At 42.0% G+C, this 21,867-nt stretch overlaps 1 protein-coding gene and 1 pseudogene across 3 annotated transcripts in view; one reads left to right on the top strand and one right to left on the bottom strand.

Annotated features, from left to right (window-relative positions):
• Positions 1-21,867, top strand: part of Ncald (neurocalcin delta) — a 383,940-nt gene that overhangs the window by 41,947 nt on the left and 320,126 nt on the right. The window lies entirely within an intron of this gene.
• Positions 17,363-19,053, bottom strand: LOC101722199 (protein phosphatase EYA3 pseudogene; annotated as a pseudogene). Its single transcript, XR_015442949.1, has 2 exons — positions 18,734-19,053; positions 17,363-18,595 (listed from the first exon to the last, which is right to left on the bottom strand). The product of XR_015442949.1 is annotated as a protein phosphatase EYA3 pseudogene (transcript).

Genomic DNA, 21,867 nt, shown 5'->3' with positions numbered 1-21,867 from the left:
GTACAGCTGAGATCTGGATGTTTACCTGGGTACACTAAAGTTAACAAGAGGCAGGTGAATCTTCATTAACCTAATTAACCCAAGTTGTTCGTATGTCAGGCCAGTTGTAACTTGAGGGTCCACTGAATATTCTTAGAATTTTAATTATAATCCTTGGAAAGGAAGTGTTTATTTTGGCTCGTGGTTTTAGAGCATCCAGTCCATGCTCTGTGGTTCCATTGCTTTTAGGCTGTAGAGAGGTGGGAACGTTATGGCAAAAGGGCATGGCATAGGGCACTGGCTCACTTCATGGTGGCCAGAAAGCAGAGAGAGAAACAGCCAGAGAGAAAGGGGCTGGAACTAGTAGTCCCCAAGGTCACCCCCATGATTCATTCCTTTCAAGTAGGTCTCTCCTCCGGTTCCCATCACTTTCCAGTAATGCTGTCACAGTATGAGCTCATCAGTGGATTAATCCACTTGGTGAATTTAGAGCCCTGATGATCCACTCACTCCCCAAAAGCCCATCCCCTGGCAACCAAGCCGTTAGCTCCTGAGTTTTGAAGGGCATTTGAAACCTAAATGATAACATGAGGCAACAAAGAAAATTTGTTACTCTAGTCCTATCACTTGGCGTAATTTCTTTTAAATAATCTGTAGCTATAGATATATTTCTTTTTCCTCATCAACTAAAAAGGGACAACTTTATTTTAAAGATTAGGTTTATACTGAGCTTTCTCATGTATCAGAACCCAGTTTACAAAAGGGTGATTTTAAAAATAAGTATATAATATTTTGAAATGCTCTATTAATAGGTGTTGGGGTTATCTTAATGTCTTTGTATTATAAAGAAGGTTATGGTAAACATCTTTTGTATATATCTTTGTACATTTTCCGTTATGCACATAGTAAGTGCCTAGGATAAATTCCTAGAAGCTTCGAGTCCCAAGATATAAAAGAGGTGAAAAATTTTATACATGTAGATAAGTCGCTCTCCAGAAACTCTGTATGAATTTACACTTCTGAAAGAAATGTGTGAGAATGTTTTCCTAAATCCTTGCCAGAAACATGTACCATCATTTCAAAGAATCTGTGGCCTGGCATCCTGTGGTTTTCACGCTCATTTCTTGGATAGTTTTAATGCTGAACCTTCCTCTTGTGTGCATTTTGGCTGTGTATACTTCTGTAAATTGTCTGTTCAAGGTCAAGAGTTTTTAATTAGATAGTTTTTTTTTTTTTGGTACTGGGGATCGAACTTGGGACCTTGTGCTTGCTAATCCCTGGCCCCTAATTAGATAGTTTTTAATGAAGGCACCGAACATTTCCCTAAATACATTGAGCCTATTAAAGTATTGCAGTACTATGATTATTTTACTCACTTTTCCTTGTTGCTTTTGTTCTGGCTTTTCCTTTTCTTCTCTCCAAATAGAGGAGTGTCCCAGAAAGCTTCCCTTGGCCTCTATTTTTCTTTATCCATAAGGCTGAGTCATATGAAACTGTCATTTTTAGAAGGTTGAAAAATTGTTGACTGTCAGAAGTTTCATATGGTTAGACCTAATCTCTTCCTGTTGGGAGTCTGATTTAATTTCCTTCTCTGCCTAGATCCAAATCTTTTCCCTCTTCCAAGGGTCATTTTAAATGCAGTACTTTTCCTGAGTTCTGCCCTCTTCAAATCCTTCATGGCCACTCTAGAAATGTCACTGTTTCAGGAGCCCTTTGTGTACACATCTTTCCTGTTGCTTTTCCTAACATCTTGTCCTTTTTTGTCATTGTATTTTTTATATTGAGAAATATAGTACTATGCAAAACTCAGTTGTACAACCGGATGGATATATATATATATATATATATATTCCCCTGCGACAGCCGCTCAGATCAAGATGCAGGACATTCCCAGCACCTCCAAATTCCCTCGTGCTCCTCGCCAGTTAACAACCGCTGTCAGTGACCAGAAGGAATAGCTGTTCTCATCTCTGTCGCCACAGACCTTCTTCACAGCCTGGGACTTCACATGCGGTGTCCTCCAGTGTGTTCTGCCCTGTGTCAGGCTGTTTTTCTCAGCGTCATGCTTTTGAGCATCCTCTGTGCTATTATATCTGTCAGCAGGGTGTCCTTTTTGGTAGCTGTGTGAATATCTGACAAGGTTTATATTTTCTGTGGATGGGTATGTGGGTTGGTTATAAAGATTTGATGAACATTCTTTTTTGTTTTTTGTACCAGGGATCGAACTCGGGTCCTTGTGCTTGCGGGGCAGGCCGCGGCACCACGGAGCTATACCCCTGGGCCCTTGATAAACATTCTTGAACCAATCCGTTCTTCTCTTGGACAGATACCTAGAAATGGGTTGCTGGCTCACAGGGCAGGCATATGCTTAATGTTAAAAGAAACCACCATATGGTTTTCTAAAGGTGTTATTCCATCCTACACTGTCATCAGAAATATATGAGAGTTGATCTACATCCTCACTATTATTTAATAGTATATACATCTTTTTCATTGTTATGTAAGTAATGGTATCTCTTGATTTTGAAGAGATATATTGCTGTAAGCCCACACTTATTGTCTATTTAGCTATCTTATAAAGTGCCTATTCAAGTATTTTTTAAATGTGTGTTGTCTTGTTTACCATAGCTTTATAGGAAGTCTGGAAGTCTGAATTCTCTGTTTTTCTTTTTCAAAATTGTCTTGGCAATTTTAGATCCTTTGAATTTCCATATAAATTTTAGAAGAAACTTGTCAATTTCTACAAAAACTAAATCAACCTGACTGAGCTTGCTGGGATTTTGAGTGTGACTTTGTTTAATGTGTGGGTCAAGATGGGAAATTGCTATCTTCATAACTTCTCATGTACATGGCATATTTATTTTTTCAATGTAGAAGTCTCACACATTTTTATTAAATACATCCTACACATTTGATTTTTATGCCATTGTAAATTGTACTACTGCTTTTAAATTCCAGTTTTTATTGGTGATTGCTAGAATATAGATATACAACCTATTTTGGCATTCTAACTCTGTATCTTGTTTCCTTCCTTAATTCACATGGTAGCTTTTGTAGTTGTTTATAGATCCCTTTGGGTTTGCTAGATATACAGTGTCACCTGTGAGTAAGGAATTTTTATTTCTCCCTTCCCAATATTTATGGGTTTTATCTTTTTTCACCATATTTCAGAATTTCTGTACATCTCTTTCCTCCCCTTCAGACTGAAGGAAAATCTTTTTTTGGCACCAGGGACTGAACTCAGGCAGGTGCTGTGGCTCTGAGCTAAATCCCCGGCCTTGAGAGAAAATCTTTTAGGCAAAGCCCTAGCACAGTGCTTTAAACATAAAAAGTATAGGGGAATTTTGATTGACTATGCAAGTGATGACAGGGAAAATAATGAACTTACATTGTAATGTACTGTTCCGTATGACTGTGAACTACAGTGAAGAAAAGGACACTGGTGAAAATCCTGACTGTGTGTGTTGGTGCATCTTGCAAAGGTTGTGACAGGTGTGTTGAGGTCTCTCCCACCTCATTCTGCCTGGCTCGTGGTTTGTTCTCAGCTCCTGGATCGCATATGAATATTTGTGAGTGTTCTATGTGTTCATCCTTAGGACTCTTGCAAGGCATTTTGAGACTTCCAAAATAGCATTTGCCCAGGACAGCGCGGAGCAGACGGAGGCTGGACCTCATTGCCTTTGGTCCCAGTTCCTCAAGCTTCTGTTAGTGTAGGAAAAAAATCTGCATTTTCAATATTGCTGGAGTGAAGCCTGGGAAATTTTCAGCGTTCAGCCTTTCAGTTCTAACAAGCAGTGGTATGTTTAGCCTTCTGTTATGCACTTGGACTCTGAGTGAAATTGTACGAAGGAGTGGAAGGGCTTCAGAGGGCAGGTGGTGGTCTTCTCCGGGAGGCAGATGCCCTCCGTCCTGAGGGACTGTGGGGCTCAAGTGGCAGCCCGGGAGCTGCAGATGACAAAGGGAAGAGGTTCATTGGATTCTGATACCCGCTTTTACCTCTGGTTGCAGGCGTAATTCTTCTTCTACAGGTCCATTGTTCCCTGGCTGGGATGTACACAGTGGCGTTGTTTCTAAAGAAGTCATTCCGATGTTTCTTTGCAAGCTTGAACAGTAGGTTGGGAAAGTATTTCAGGCAGTTTGACTCCTAGGCCACAGGGACTGTTCTCTGGTTTTTCTTCCTGCTTGTTGACATTTTTCTATATAATTAGGAGCAGACATCGATAAAGTGCTATCATAGGAACGATTATGTTTTTACTGTTGAATGAGTATGGATCATGAAAAAATGAAAGTGGTGAGGAAACAATGGAAAAGATGAAAGAATGAAAATCTTTGTAAATTTGGATTCAATAATATAAATGCAGATTATTACCTTTACTTTTGAACTTTTCAAATATATATATATTAAACACACACACATTTGTACATTAAAACAGTATTCTGTTTTTTGTGGATTTTTATGACTATTACTAATGGATAGCTTCTGTTTGCCCCAGCCATCTGAATTCCTATGACCCAGAAATAATTATTGTTGGTAATCATTTGTTATGAAATAATAAGAATTATTTTCCAGACTTTAAAAAAGACATTATATATGCTTTTTGAAAACCTGCTTTGTCACATAAGACTTTATGAGATGGCTCTGTTTCCATGTCAAGAATTGTAGAGCTACATTATTAAAAGAGCTGCTTAGGGTGTGTCTGTGTATGAAATGATTTAATCAGTTCTTCGTTGATGGATTTTTTGGTATGGTTTTGTTTTGATTTTTAATATTATAAACAACATCATCATGGATATCTTTGAACATAGGTCTCGAACATTAATTACCTTTGAGGATAATTCCTAGGAGTGGATTTCTGGGACTCAAATTATATCTCTTATTTTTTGATTCACACTGCCAAACTTTCCTGCAGAAAATCTGAATTAGTTTATAGCCTCATCAACATCAAATTGAGAGTATTTATTTACTTGTACCATTCAGGTTTAAAAAATATATTTTTACTTGACAAATAACAATTTTGTATATTTAGGGGGGTAGTATGTGATTTTTTTTTTTTTGGTACTGGGGATTGAACTTGGGTCCTTGCGCTTGCGCAGCAGGTAGCGAAACCACTGAGCTAAATCCCCGGCCTGTGATGTTTTGATATATATTTACATTGTGAAATGATTAAATCAAGTTAATTAACATGTGTTGTCTCATATACATGTTATCCTTTTTTGTGGTGAGAACACTTAAAAATCTCTGTTGGTAATCTTGAAATATACATTAACTGTAGTCCCTACGATGTGTGATAGATGTCTAAACCTTCTCCTCTCTAGCTGAAACTCTGGACCCTTTGACCAACATGTCTTCATTGTCCTCCCCAGCCTTTTTGACCACCACTGTACTCTGGACTTCTCCGGGTTGGACTCTTAGATTCTACATGTAAGTGAGATCATTCAGTATTTGTCTGTGTGTTCCTAGCTTAGGATAAGGTCCACCAGGTTCATCTGTGTTGTCACAAACAACAAAATCTTTCCTCTTTTAAGGCTCTGTGGTTTTCCCTTGTGCATTTGCACTGTGTTCCTTTCTGGGTTCATCTGGTGATAGAACACTTCCGTGGATTCCCCGAATTTGGGCTATTGTGGACTTTGGTACAGTGGCCATGGGAGGGCAGATGTCTCTCCACCATGCCGATTTCAGTTCCTTTGGATGTGCACCCAGGAGTGGGATTTGTTGGAACAGATGATAATTCTATTTTTTAATTTTTTGAGGCATTTCTGTTTTGTTTTCCATGATGGCTGTATTAAATCCCATCAACAGGGTACAAGGGCTCCCTGTTCTCCACATCCTCACCAATACTTTTTATCTTTCATCTTTTTGGTGGTTGCCCTTCTAACAAGTGTGGAGCGACATGTCACTGTGTATTTAAATTGCATTTCCCTGATGAGCAAGATTGAACACTTTTGCCTATACCTATTGTCCATTTGTATGTCTTCTTTTGAGAAATGTCTGTTCAGGTTCTTTGCCCAGTTTTTAATTGGTTCAATTATTTTCTTGCTACTGATTTGAGTTCCTTCTATATTCTGACTGTAGCCCCTTATCAGATGTATCGTTGGAAAGTATTTTCTCCCAGTCTGTGGGCTGTCTCCTCACTGTTATTGTTTCCTTTGCTGCACAGAAGCTTTTTAGTTTGATGCAATCCCATCTGTCTATTTTTGCTTTTGTTGCCTGTGCTTTTGGTGTCATATCCAAGAAATCACTACCCGGATCATGTCGTGTGTGGTTTATTGAGGATCTTGACTGACTACGTTTTAGAATTTTTGTACATTCATATCTTCAGAAAAATTATAAGCTAAATTAGTCAGGATTCAGTCAGGAAACCTAAAACCACATGTCTCTAATAGCCGAGATTTCATAAAGGGGGTTGGTTCCATCGATGGTGGAAATCTGAAAGAGCAAAAGAGAAATGCTGACATTCCTTGGAGGCAAGGCAGGGGAAGCAACATCTTCCCTGGATGGGGCGGGCAGAGTTGTGGCACAGGACACTGGAGGAGGGGGATGAGGATGCAATTCAACCGCTAACCCAGCCACAAACTTCTTTAAAACAGGATCTTTTCATCCCAGTAATATTTTACTAATTTTTACATTCCTCCAGTGCTGAGTTCAAAGACTACTTAATAATTGTTAAATAAATGCTATATTAAATGATGCATAGTCACATTTACACTGGTATTTTTAATGTCAGGTGCTCTTAAACTTTGCCAACAGCTAAATACCAAAAACATGTTAACAAAAACTTATCCTTAAATTTAATACAAAAATGCAAGCCCAAGTTATTTCCTCTTTGTGATATTTCATTCTAAACTTTTCTATGGTTGGAAAATCACTTATCCAATAAAAATGAGACTTTCTAACTCAGGTGAACTGAGGCTATTCCCTCAAGTGGGCGGAGGCGACTTGGTCAACCATTAAAGACCATAATGCAGTTATTACTTAGGACTTGAGTCTTGGACACAGCATCTTTCTTTAGGGCTCCTTCTGGGGACCCTGGGAAATGCAGTGTGCATGCTCTGATCATTTGCTGGCTTTCATATCATTCAGAGGCTTCCCAGGGAAACCACAGAAGGAAGGATATGGTAGATGAGTTGTTCAGAGATTTTCCCTAGCATCTAAGATCTTGAACAAGCTGCTTCACCACTTTGCTAAGTGTGCTCTATAGATAATAAGCTAAGTGATGTGGGAAATATATGAAAATTATAGAGAACCAGATGGTTATCAGACATTGTTAGTAGCTGGGGGCTCTTGTACCCTGGCACTAATTCATGTGCATGGGTTACATGCATAAAGTACCTTTCAGGTGAGGGGACAAGCGCATGACCCAGGATGGTGTGGGTGGTGAGGATTATGGGTTGATGTGGTAAAGATTCAGGAAGAGTCAAAGTTGGTTGCTAATGGAGTGCCAAGGGTGGCCTGCTGACATCATAGGGGTCAGGCTGAGCTGAGATGGAGGGTAAGAGAGGAGAGGATGCTACAGAGTATGGGTAAGAAAGAGGCTTTTTAGAGTGAGTCCTTTTATTCTACAGTTAGTATCTTTCAAGGTCCTTGGATGTGTCAAACAGGGATCACAACAGATATAGCCTCTGCCTTTTTGAAAACTCTTATCTAGTAGAGAAAACAGATAGTAAATAATTACACAATAAACTAATTATAGTTATATGAGGGGTGATAGAAACACCTGAATGTTTAAATTAAAAAATTACTGCAGTAAAAGACACATTGTCATGAATCCTCCTCAAAATCCTCCCCTTGCTTCCAATACATTGATCCCATCACTCTTGCCACTTTCTGAAGCAGCTCTGAAGTCTTCTTTCATGAGTGTCTTTAGTTGCGCTGTTGTGGCTGTTTTGATATCCTGAATCGATTCAAGATGTTTACTGTTTGATTTGGGGGAAGAGCCAGAAGTCACATGGTGCCTGATCTGGTGAATAAGGTGGGCAACACACACCACACTGTTTTTTTTTTTTTGGTATCAATTTGTCAGTTTTATTGCTTTTGTGGTTTAAGCTCAGCACAGCAAGTATTGACTTCTTTTAATATTAAAGCTCAGCACATTTGATAGTAAATGAAATCTCTTATGCCAGTTCTAAACCTTAAAAAGCAATGTGTCCTAGAAAACAAGTCAGAGAGCTCAGAGGAAGGGGCTTCCTGGCCACCGTCTGTCCTACCGTACCTGGCCCAGAGGAAGGGGCTTCTGAGCCTGTATCCCACCACTCCCAGCTCAGAGGAAGGGGCTTTTGGGCCGCTGTCTGTCCCACTGCTCCCCACCCAGAGGAAGGGGCTTACGGGCCAGCGTCTATCCTGCCGCTCCTGGCCCAGAGGAAGGGTCTTCTGAGCCTCTGTCCCACTGCTCCCAGCTCAGAGGAGGTGAGCCATGTGGGCACCAACAGCACCCTCCCCACCCTGGGTTGAAATGAGAAGACACATAAACAAGTCTCAGAACCAGACTTCCAGATCACCTACAGCAACCCCAAAGGGAAAGGAGATGGAACAATCTGATACTCAACCACTTGGACTCCCTGAACTGGCAACAAAAGAGGATCTGGAAAAAATGAAATCATAAATAATTTCTCACATAACAGCAGAGATTGTGCTCATAGTGCAAGACATGATTAATAAATCTAGAGAGGAGCTGAGGAACATGATGGAATCCCAACATAGGAAACAAATGGAATCCATAAAACAGATGCAAATAGATTTCCAGGAGATCAAAAACTCCATTGAAAGTTTACACAGGAGAATGAGCCAATGTGAGGACAGAATTTCAGATATAGAAGATAAGATTGCAATTAGTGACCAGGAAAAGAAAAATTGCTTCAAAATTGTAAGGGACCATGAGAAATCAATCCAGAAGCTGATAGACAATGCAAAGAAGAATAATATAAGACTGATTGGAGTCAAAGAAGAAACAGGAGAGAGTGCAGATGACATAAAAAAACTGTTCACAGAAGAGATGGCAGAAAACTTAGCAAGCAGGGGAAAAGAACTTGACATACAGATAAGTAAGGCATATAGGACTCCAAATAGCCTTGACCAAAAAAAAAATCTACACATAGGCATATAATTGTTAAGATTCCAGAAACTCAACAGAAGAACAAAGTTCTACAAGCAGTTAGAGAAAAGAAACAAATCACATACAAAGGAAAGCCCATCAGAATCACGGTAGACTTCTCAACACAAACCATCAAGGCAAGAAGAGCTTGGAATGATGTATTCCAAGACCAAAAGGAAAACAGCCTCCAACCCAGATTGATGTACCCTGCAAAACTATCTTGCAAAATTGATGGAGAAATAAGATACTTTCATGACAAAGAGCACCTGAGGAACTTCATGAATACCAAACCAGCACTCCAAAAAATTTTAGACAATATCCTAGGAACAGACAATGAGGATCCCAACCCCAGGAAGCACAGCAGAATGAACCCATTGGGCGCAACAAGAAATTAAATATAAAGTTGGAGAATCCAACAAAAAGAAAAAGTCATGACAATGACAAGTCAATATGTATCAGTTATAACCATCAATGTTAATGGTCTCAATTCACCAAAGAATGGGTCAAGAAGCAAAATCCAACAATATGGTGCATAGAAGAAACACACTTAATTCAAAATGAAACTCACAGACTGAAAGTTAAACGGTGGAAAACAATACTCCATGCAACAGGAACCCCCCAAAAAGCAGGAGTAGCTATCCTCTTTGAAGATCAAGTAGATTTTAAACCAACACTGATTAAGAGAGACAAAGAAGGACCCTACCTCCTTGTAAATGGAACAATCCAACAGGAAGAGATGACAATCATAAATATCTATGCACCAAACACTAGTGTGCCCAACTATGTAAAAAAAATACTAACAGACATGAAAAGTCATATATGCCCTAATACAGTTGTAGTGGGGGACCTCAATACCCCACTGTCACAAATAGATCAACTAGACAAAAAATAAGTAATCAAATACTAGAACTCAATTGAACTCTTGAACAAATGAACTTAACAGATGTTTACGAGTGTTCCACCCCACAAAATCAGAATACACATTCTTTTCAGCTGCACATGGGTCATTCTCCAAAATAGACCACATACTCGCTCATAGAACATATTTAGTAAGTGCAAAGGAATTGAAGTTATCCCCTGTATATTATCAGACCATAGTGGGATGAAATTGGAGATCCATAGCAAAAGAAACTGGAAAAACTTCATAAACACATGGAAATTGAACAACACACTTCTGAATAACCAATGGGTCTCAGAGGAAATTAAAAAAGAAATCAGACAGTTCCTTCAATTGAATGACAATGACAATACAACGTATCGGAATCTATGGGACACAATGAAAGCAGTCTTTTGAAGGAAATTCATTGCAGTGAATACACATATTAGGAAAACAGAATGAGCCCAATTAAACAACCTGATGCTGAACCTCAAGCTTCTAGAAAAAGAAGAGCAGGACAAACCCAAAGCTCATACAAGGGAGGAAATTACAAAGGTCAGAGGAGAGGGCTGGGGATTTAGCTCAGTGGTTCTGCCGCCTGCTGCACAAGTGCAAGGACCTGAGTTCAATCTCTGGTACCAAAACCAAACCAAAACAAAACAAAGATCAGAGGAGAAATCAATGCAATGGAGACTAAGAGAACAATACAATCAATGAAGCAAGAGTTGGTTCTTTGAAAGAATAAACAAAATTGACAAACCTTAGCCAATCTTATCAGAAAAAGGAACGAAAAGGCCCAAATCCATGCAATTAGGAATGAACAGGGTAAAATTACAACAGACCCAGTAGAAATCCAGAGGATCATCAATACCTACTTTGAGAACCTATACACCAATAAGATGGAAAACACAGAAGAAATGGACAGATTCCTAGACACATATGAATTGCCAAAGTTGAATGAAGAAGACGTAAAAATTCTAAACAACCCAATATCAACCAATGAAATTGAAAATGTAATTAAAAACTTACCAAACAAGAAAAGCCTGGGTCCTGATGGCTTCACTGATGAATTCTACAAGACATTTAGAGAGGAACTACTGCCACTATTGTTTAAACTCTTCAATGAAATTGAAAGGGAAGCAACACACCCAAATTCATTCCTGGAAGCAAGCATCACCTTGATCCCCAAAGCAGAGAAAGACCCAACCGAAAAAGAGAACTATAGGCTAATCTCACTAATGAACATAGATGCAAAAATCCTTACTAAGATACTGGCAAATAGAATGCAGAAGATCATCAAGAAGACCATATGTCCTGATCAAGTGGGATTCATCCCAGGGATGCAGGGATGGTTCAACATACACAAATCAACCAGTGTAATACATTATATCAATAGAGCCAAGGACAAAAACCATATGATTATCTTTATAGATGCAGAAAAAGCATTTGAGAAAATCCAACATGAATTTATGATTATTACAAAAAATTGGAATAGATGGTCTCTACTTCAAACTGATAAAAGCCATCTATGAAAAACCAACAGCCACCATCATACTAAATGGTCAAAAACTGAAATCCTTCACACTAAAATCAGGAACAAGACAGGGATGTCCACTATCACCACTCTTGTTCAATATAGTTTTGGAAACATTAGCCACAGCAGTTAGACAAGAGAAAGAAGTAAAAAGAATAAAGATAGGAAATGAAGAAGTCAAATTGTCATTATTTGCAGATGACATGATACTCTATATAGAAGACCCCCAAGAACTCCACCAAAAGTCTTCTAGACTTAATAACCAAATTCAGTAAAGCAGCTGGATACAAGGTCAGCACACAAAAATCAATAGCTTTCCTCTACACCAATGACAGACTCACTGAGAGAGAAACAGAGCAAATAATTCCTTTCACAATAGCATCCAAAAAACTGAAATACCTGGGAATAAGCCTAATGAAAGAAATCAAAGACCTCTTCTCTGAAAACTATAGCACTCTGAAAAGAGAGATTGAAGATGATATCAGAAAATGGACAGACATCCCCTGCTCCTGGGTAGGAAGGATTAATATAGTGAAAATGGCCATACTTCCAAAACTGCTATATAGGTTCAATGCAATTCCAATTGAGATACCAGCAGCATACTTCACAGACCTTGAGAAAACAAAAATTCATTTGGAACAAGAAGAGACCCAGAATATCAAAAGCAATTCTAGGTAACAGAGACATGGCAGGGGGTATCACAATCCCCAACCTGCAACCGTACTACAAAGCTACTGTGATAAAAACAGCATGGTACTGGCAAAGAAACAGACCTGAGGACCAGTGGAACAGATTAGAAGATGCAGAAACAACTCCAGACACACTCAGCCATCTCATCTTCAATAAAGGAGCCAAACACCCTCACGGGAGGAAAGATAGCCTCTTTAATAAAGGGTGCTGGAGAAATTGGGTTTCAACTTGCCAAAGATTAAAACTAGACCTGTATCTCTCACCAGCACTAAACTAAAATTGAAATGGATTAAAGATCTAAATATTAAAATAGAAACGCTGAACCAGCTGGAAGTGAGTTTAGGAAGAACTCTTGAAGACATTGGTGGTAGGAAAAGATTTTATGAACAAAACCTCAGTTGCCAGTGAAATAGCACAAGGAATCAACAAGTGGGATTTCTTCTTATTAAAAAGTTTCTGCGCTGCAAGGGAAACCACCAGCAGTGTGAAGAGACAACCCACAAAGTGGGAAAAAATCTTCACCTGCTCTTCCTCAGACAAAGGTCTACTATCTCGAATCTATAAGAACTTAAAAAGATCAGACCTCCCAAATTTAAAGACTGAATCCAAAAATGGGCATCTGAAATGAATAGACATTTCTCAGACAAAGAAGGAGAAATAGCAAATAAATACATGAAAAAATGTTCAACATCACTAGTCATTCGAGAGATTCAAATGAATACAATGCTGAGATTACACCTCACCCCAGAAAGAATGGCTGCTATCATGAGATCAACCAATAACAAGTGCTGGCAGGGCTATGGGGAAAGAGGAACCCTGCTCCACTGCTGGTGGGAGTGCAGACTGGTGCAACTATTGTAGAAATCAGTATGGAGACACCTCAAAGAACTAGGACTGGAAGCCCCATTTGACCCAACTATTCCCCTGCTGGGTATCTTCCCCAAAGAATTAAAAGAATCATACCACAGTGATATATGTGCACCCATGTTCATAGTGGCAAAATTTGTAGTAGCTAAAACTTGGAAGCAGCTCAAATGCTCTTCAACTGGAGACTGGATCCAGAAAATGTGGTTTTTAAAATAAAATGGAGTACTACTCAGCCATAAAAAATAAGAAATTAGAGACATTTATAGCTAAGTGGATGCACATTGAGGTGATACTCTTAAGTGAAATAAATAGTACACATGTGTATAAATATCAAATAGTTTCTCTGGTGTGAGAAACTGAAAGTGTAAATAAGGACTAAAATGTATAATAGGTAATGTGAAATAGGAAGAAAAGGGGCAAAGGGGAAGGAGGTGGGAGGGCTAGGGGAAAGGATAGAAGGGAATGGGATTAATATGAGAAAATGGAAAAATAGGAACAAAATCTTTGTAAATAGGGAGGACTGGAGGGGTTGAAGGGAGGGCTGGGCAAGGGTGAAAAATAAGAACCAAGAGAGACTATGTAAAGGTGCAAATTTCCAATGATGAATGTCCTTATATTGTATACCTAAAATGTACCTATGATTAGAATGAATAATCGATAATGCAAAATAGGAAGAAAAGGTCCAAAGGGTTAGGGGAAGTGGGAGGGTCAGGGGAAAGGAAAGAAGGGAAAAGAAAAAATATGAGAAATGGAAAAAGTGGAACCAAAGTCTTTGTAAATAGGGATGAGTGGAGGGATTGAAGGAAGGGCTTGGAATGGTGAAAAAATAAGAACCAAGATGCATCATGTAAAGGTACAAGATCCCAATGAGAAATGTAAATGTGTTGTATACCTTAAATGTACCAATAAAAGAATTAAAAAAAAAAGAAAACAAGTCAGAAATAAATGCTCCCTCGTAAGTTGAACATTTCTTTCATTTTCCCATATATATTTATTTATACCAAATGGTTAGTTTTTACTGTTTTCATGAAGTTAATGACCCAGTTATTGAAAGGGTAACATCTTTCTAAAAATCTCTTCACAATCCATATGAAGCCCTGATTAGGACTCTACACAGGTTGGGCAACTGGCCGATCTATTCAGAAAAGACAACAGGAAAAAAACTGTTTAGAAAAGAACAATTTTATTTTTTTCAAGTTTATAAGATAGTTCCCATTACATATAACATTACGGTCCAGGATTCTATAGCCACGAATGCCTGCAGTCACATAAATATATCCAACCCAATCAATGCCCTGTCCTGCCAACAGAGGCCTCTGAAGTCCAGAGGGAGTCATGTGTGGGGAAGTTGTCCTTCCCAGGATGACTCTGTCAGTGCATTGGGAACTTGCTGAGGAACTCAGCTTGCTAGAGGTGGTGCAGTGCAGAGGATGGGACGGATGGCCCACTGGTGGGACTGGGACGCCAGCCGGTCTTCCCTCTTGTGGTTGAGGTGTTTTAGGGTGCTCAAGAGTGGGCTGGACGGTGCCCCCTTGGGGGAATGGAGAGCAGGAGGAAGCCCAGCTCCCATTCCCTCATCTAGACTGTGGCTCTCCCACAGAGGAAGCCACTGTGCTCTGCTTGCTCAGTTCAGTGGCACTGACACCCGCCCAGCCCGTAGTGTGTCCCAGCACCATGCACTGCAGCTGGAGTTTGCCAAGGAGATTCTACCTGGGTACTGTGAAGCTGAGTTTGTGTAAACTGCGAACACGCTACAGCAAGTCTCTTGGGACACTAGTTTTGCCTTCCAATTTGCAGAGCAGAAGACAGCCCCCCCCTCATCGAAAGCCTAAACCGGCATCTAAGCATGGAGGAGCCCATTCTCCTGGTCACCACCAGCTGCCCCAGGGTACAGAACAGGGTGATGCTAAGGCACAAACTTACATTTGAAAGTCAAGCCAGCTCTTATCCTAGGACATGATACATCCAGAGCCACCATAGACAGCCCTCGCCAAGAGATGTCCAGGCCACCCCTGGGAGCCACAGTGCAGGGCTGAGGAAGGACTCATTGGGCCAATTTCACAGGCACTCGTTCCAGTAAAAGGGAGCCTCCCCTTGCTGAAAAGACCCACAGTACCGTTGGCTTCATCTCCCTTCCAGGTGTCTGCACCAGGGGAGCAGGTGGGGTGAAGGGCAGTGTTCCCTGATGGAGCCCTCCGATGAGCCAGGAAGCCCCGCTCTGTCTGCCCTCTGACTAGGGGTGGCAGCTGCCGGAATAGTGCACAGGCTGCTCCGCTTAGAGCCACCTCACCTCTCCTAGCCAAAGTTCAAGTCCTTTGGAAAAGAGCTAAGCTGAGAAGTCAGGACTGAAGGACAAAGGCCACTGAACAGGAGTCCAAGTCACATTCTAATGAGCCTGGCGTGTGTGGGAAAAGTGTGTGCGATGTGCATGTGTGCAGGGTAACACCCTGCAGCCACGCAAGCCCAGAGCCCAGCACCAACAGGTGGAATTGTCCAGGGCAAGAAATAGTGAAATTGGCAATGGAGGTGGGTCTGCAGCGTGGAAGTAAAATCCATCCAGAGCTAAGATGGACCCTTGGGCAAGGCAGGGCAGCACTAGGGCAGCTGTGCTGTGGTCCAGGAGGTTCTGCCTCAGACCCCTCCTTCCCTCACCTCACTTGGAAACGCAGCTGAAGAGGTGACCCAGTGCTGCAGTGCCAACTTCAGCTCCTCTCCCAAAACTTCCCTCGGTGCCAGCCTGTCGCTGTCTGGGTGTCCTGGCTTGCCTGGTGCAGCCGCTTCTCTGGGGGTAAGCAGTTAGGGCTGGGGTTGGTCTAGGAGCTCATCCTCACCAAGGACCAAGGCTGCGTCTCTGAGGTGCATACACAGCAGCCTGTCTGCAGCGGAGAGAGCTGCAGCTCCTCAGCTCTGGGAGCTTTATCCTACCCGAGCAGGTGCCCAGGGTGGTCCTGGAGGAGGCAACCAGCACACAGGGCTGGGCTAGAAGGCCAGGACTAGGGCCCAGGCCTCTGCCTACTTCCCAGGGGGCATAAAGGAAGGGAGCCAGCACCCTCATTTAAATCAGGAACATTCTTTCTGACCTTCTGATTTCCCATTTCAGAATGGGACTGGAGGAGTGAGGTGTTCCATGGGAAACTGGGTTTTGATTAGAGCAATCTGCACTCTTTCAGGCAGAGATCTGGGTAAACAGATGCCTGGGATACCCTGCATTGTGGCTGAAGGGCTTCCTAAAAGGAAGTAGTGAGAAGCCTGATTTTAGACTTTATTTGACTCCTTGAGTTCATGGGGCAGGGAGTGGTCAGAGCTCATGGAAGGAGATGTGAGGTCAGAGGGCAGCATCTGCTAGGACAGATGAGGCTGCAGGGTGAGCTTCTGGTGGGGAAGGGTGCTTCTCTGCAGGAGGAAGAGGGAATCTTCTTGACTCAGGAGCCAAAGACCCTGAAATTCCTAAGAAGCCTAAGTCCCTCTTGTCCAGTTTGGAGGTGAGGCCTCCTGGCACGTAGTCTCTGAATGAAGAGCCTCACTGAAGGCTTAGAATTGAAAGGAAGGAGATTCCAGGGGTGTACTGTCCGGTTAAAGGGGAAGACGGGCTGGCAAGGGGACTAAGGCTTCTAGGATGGGAACTGCCAAAGTCGGAAGTTCATCAGTGTCCAGTGCCCCACAGGCAGAAAGGAACATTTGAGAGTAGACCACTGGAGCAGCTAAGGAGCTGCTGCAGCCACAAAGAGGTATTTCCAATATGTCATTTACTATTTCCACAGACACTTCCTATGCCCTTTTCTTGCTAGAAAAAGAAACGGGGGAAAACTTGGAGACCAGACCCTTACCTATAAAAATAACACACATTCCTTGGAAAGAAGTGCTACAGCTAAGGAGCTCTTAGAGACTTCAGGAAATAGGAGGTGTTCTTATAAAGCTCGGCTGCATTTCTCCTATCACCATGGGTTAAGAGGCTGGCCATTGACTAAGAGTCCAACTCTGCCCCAAGAATTTCCTTTTCATTTTCTTCATGTTTTGGAAACAAAGCACAGAAGAATTAAAAGCACTGCAGTTGCATTAAGTCTACTGTTGTCTCTATCCAAATGTTTCCCACATCTGTACATGGATGAACACCAAGCTGGGGTTCACTCTTAGCAAGAATTGTAGCTGTTGGTTCTGATTGTGTTCTCGCCAGCATTCCATGGAGAGACAGAAGAGGGGGAAGGGGTGGGTGAGAGAAAGAGAGGAGGAGGGAGAAAGGCAAGGCAAGGCAGAGTGTTCCACGTTCCCAGTTGGTTTTGGCCTCTGGCTCCCTTCAGGAGCAGAACGGAGCTCATGAGGAAGGCTCTTCATTCCAGTTCTTAAGGAAAATCAAGCTCCAAAGCCTGGTGAAGGGACACTAGGTCTCCGTGGCTTGTGATCCTCCAGAAAGGCATGTTGTGCTGTTTGGCTGCAATTTCTTCATCTTGTCTGTCTCCAATCACTACATATGTGACTTTCTTTCCAAACCTCGACACAATTCTCTCAAAGCAGTTCTCTTTACCAATTTTGGTAGCACTATAGATGTTTTCAATAGGAAATATTTCTCCTAGTCCATGTAGGAGAACCTTGGCCAGGGCTGGAACCAGTTGGGTGGTAGTGATCAGAACATTCACACAATTCTTTCTGGATTGGATCAGAAGTAAGGATTTTAATGCAGTTCCTAACCAGGAATCTGTTAAAACTTCAATTTCTGCTCTTAATCTCTGCAGTGCTTCTTTTCTCTGGGGACTGAGGGGCCACCCACATTGCTCTTATCCTTATCATAGATCTCTCTCACTTTCTGGTAACGGAAAGGCAGTTTCCTCATCCAGTCCACACCGCCCTGGACACCCACAGAGGAGCCATGGCTACTGCTGCCGCCAGAACCACTGAAACCATCTGCTGAGAAACTGTAGTTGCTCAAGTCCTGGCCATTGTCATCTGAAGCCACATCTTCCACATGTACCTGGTCACATTCCTCTAAGTTGTTGAAAAATAGATGTGTATCAGTCACTTCAAAAATCATTTCTTCCGTTGATAAACCTGAGCCAATCACTTCTGTCGGGTCCTTTTTGTACTTCTGGGCATAGGAACCAGTAAGAAGGGAATGGAAGATGATGATGGTTTCATCCAAGTCCCACAGAAATACCCATTCCAGTTCACTGTCCTGGGAAGAACTGGCATCAGCTTTCCTCTTGCCCCAGTTCTTGCCAGTCATGTTTTTCCTGGACTGATCATCGGCATCCTTACTTGGTATAGTCTGGGACAAGGATGGGCTTGTAGAAGAGTCTCCAGAAAGTCTCTGTGCTGCTGGTGTAGATACCATGACACTAGGCTTCTCTGTCTGGTAGGTGGTAGCTGCTAGTGTGGAATTGTGAGCATCACTATTAGCCTAGTCGGTGACTCCAAAGCTGAAGCTGGGGTAGCAGGCCTGGTATTGATTCTGACCAAGAATAGTATAGGTGGGATAGTCCTGGTTTGAGATGCTGGCGACTGCTGCTGCTGGAATATTGGCAATTGTGGAGGAAGTGGAGATCAGGCTGGCTTTTGTGCTTGAAGCTTGAATGGGCTAAGACTAATGTGCTGGGCTGGGGTGACTTGTGGTTAACCCTGTAGTGCAGGTAAGAACACTGTGTTGACTTGGAGATGAAGTCTGAATGAAACCACTTTTGGGTTTCATACCTGGCCACAATGCACCAAAAGGAGGTAGTCCATATGTTTGTGTTGCCTGAGGGTAGACAGCATAGGGTTGAGGCTGCTGTAGTGTCTGGTATTGAGTCTGCCCAGGGTAAGCAGTTTCCGAAACAGGAACTGAGAGGATATGTGCATAAGGTTTTGCAGAATACATTTGTGAGGTATAATCATTGGATGAGCGAGGGATGTAATCGGTGCATGTCATAATTTCCTCTGACATGGTAAGGTTTGAAGCAAGGCTTGATGTTTCAGGTTTCTGATCACTGACATCCAGGCTGCTTACTTGACTTAAAGTTTGTTCTCCCGGTTCCTGCGTCTTGGCTTTTTTCGCCTGTGACTGGCCTTGTTCCAGGACAAAGACCAGCTACTTTGTTCTCCCTGACGCAGGGGCAAACAAGGAGGAAGAATGACAGAATCAGTTTAACATGACGGCAGCCAGGGGACTTACTTCTTAGTAGGCAGAGGAGCCCCACAGTGTGTTTTTACAAGTCTACCTTTCCACTGGATGATGTTCAGTAGCAGCATTCACCAGATCACACCTCATAAAGATGCAGGAAAGAGGACTTCCAGAGCTACTTCAGAAAGTGGCAAGAGTGATGGGATAACTGTTCAAAATGAGGGGGAGTGTTTCAGGGGATTAATGACAGTGTGTCTTTTACTATAACAAATTTTAAAAATTTAAACATTTACCATTGTCTTAGTTACTTTCTTGTTGCTGAGACACAATACCTGACACCCACAATTTAAAGGAGAGGTTTATTTTAGCTCATAGTTTGTAGAAGTTTCAGTCCCTAGTCATCTGGCTCCAAGGCAGGGCAGCATGGCGGTGTCATGGCAGAGGAGAAACAGTCCATGGCAGGGTAGTCAGGAAGCAGGGCTGAGATCAAGGGAGGAGGAGGGATGTACACCATTTCAGTTCACCCCCACAGTGACCTGCCTCTTCCTGCCAGGTTTCACCTCCCAACATCACACCCAGCTACAAAACCATCAGTGGACTAATGCATTATCACACATCCATGATTCAGTCACCTCCCCAAAACCCTACCTATGAGCACATGAGGCTTTGGGGGGCCATCTAGATATAAGCCATAACAACCATGTGTTTTAATCACACCTTAATAAGTGATAGGAAGTAGATGTGCAGTGTGCGATGGAGATACAGTGCAGAGACCTCGTTGGGTGTCAGTTGGGAGGACAGGGGGACAAGGACCTGAAAAATGAGGAGGAGAACTGGTGAGCATGATGAAGCTAGGGGAGGGCAGGGCAGTGGTGGCTTGGGTAAATGATTTTGGACTTTGTCTTTGGCGCACTGAGAGCCTGAGGTACTCTTCAACAGTTGGTTTGGGACAGTTTTGGCTTCTCTAAGACAGAGGTTGGTCATGGAGCTGAAGAGAAGTGCACTGATGTTAAAGGTGTTAAAGAGGAAGAGTTGTTTGTATGAGGATTGAGTGTATGCAACGAGGGAAAGAATGGACACAGCGCCGAGGCTGACTCCAGGTTCTTGGTGTGCAGTGGAACCTTTAACAAGACCAGAAGCACTGAGGAACACATGGGCTTGGTAGGAGGGGGTGCTGTCCTTGGTCTGGGACATGGTGTGTGTTCCTGTGGGGCATTCAAGTGTGTACACATCTGGATATGTAGGTCTGGGGCTCAGAATTGGGGTCTGGCAGGATTGAGGAGTTGGGATGCTATGGTTTAAATGTGTTCCCTAAAAGTTCATGTGTTAGAAACTTAATCTCCAAATTCATATGTGAATGGCATTTGAAGGTGGGGCCTTTGGGGGGCATCAAAATTAGATGGGGTCATGCTGGTGCCCCACATGATGGCATTGGTGGCTTTAGAAGAAGACAAAAGGAGACCCGAGCTTGCATGCTGCTGCTGTGCTGTGATGTGGTGAGATGGCCATCACCGGAAGCTTGTGCACACCCTCAGCACCCCAGCCTCTAGAGCAGGGTACTGCAGTGAACTTCCGTTCTTTATGAATGACATGGCCTCAGGTATTTTGTCATAGCCTATGACATGAGGTCTTCAATGTAGGATCGATTTTATTTTTAACCCCCTGAGTGCAGGAGATAACCTGGGAAGGAAACACAGATGGTAGAGGAAGGGCTTGTCTGATAGGAATAGGAGAAAAGGACAAAAAAAGTTGTTCATTTCATACCTGAGCCCTGGAGGAAACCAGTCTTGTCCTTAGAGAGATGCAGCTTAATCTTGGGCTCGTCTGAGACCTCAGCATTCCTTCTCCCTTTGGAGTGGCCGCCCACGGAAGCGCGGGGTCTTGGGCTCCTTGAGAGATCGCTGTAGTTTCCAGTGTACTTTCTGAGCCACTGCAGAGTCTGGGCCTTGAGCCTTCTTAGCCTCCCAGGCTCCTGACTTTTTTTTTTTTTTTTTGGTACCAGGGATCAAACTCAGGTCCTTGTGCTTGCACAGCAGGAGGCAAAACCACTGAGCTAAATCCCTGGCTCTCTTCTCTGTCTTTTTATGATAAACATTTTATAGTTAGTTACTTTTTCTCAAAAAAGTTTTCCTTTATGTGGCCCTTTTATACATTTCATGTCTATTCCTATCTAACAATGGGAGCCATTCATATTCTCTATGTCAGGTTTAATTTTTGCTTCTTCTAAGTGTCCTGTTTGACTTTTGTTTGTACATTTCATAAAAATAGAACATTTAACGTGGCAATTAGAGCATTTAATGAGCAGTTAGAGGCTGGTATGGGTTATTTTCATATATTAGAGTTATTACTTATTTACCCAAGTCTTTCTATCTTATCGATTCTGCATTTCAAGAAATGCAACTCAGCATATTCTGAAAACAATATAACTATTATATTTACTTCATATATATTATAAATATAAAATAAAAATATATAGAACTGTTGAATAAGCATAAGCTCCACGAAAGGATGTATTTTTGTCAACTTAACACACAGTGTATAATAAACATGCAGACAAGCACCTGGTATGTAGTAGGTGCTTAATAAATATTTGTTAAAAATTGAATACAGGAATACAGATGTTTAAAAGATACCAACTGGGCTGAGGATTTAGCTTAGTGGTTTCATCGCCTGCTGTGCAAGCGCAAGGACCCGAGTTCAATCCCCAGTACCAAAAAAAAAAAAAAAAAAAAGATACCAA

The sequence above is a fragment of the Heterocephalus glaber genome, unplaced genomic scaffold (genome assembly GCF_053883595.1).
Source record: "Heterocephalus glaber isolate CG9 unplaced genomic scaffold, H.glaber_assembly_v1.0 deba00001556, whole genome shotgun sequence".
In the NCBI taxonomy this organism is placed as follows: domain Eukaryota; kingdom Metazoa; phylum Chordata; class Mammalia; order Rodentia; family Bathyergidae; genus Heterocephalus; species Heterocephalus glaber.
This window is presented reverse-complemented; position numbering and strand designations above follow the sequence as displayed.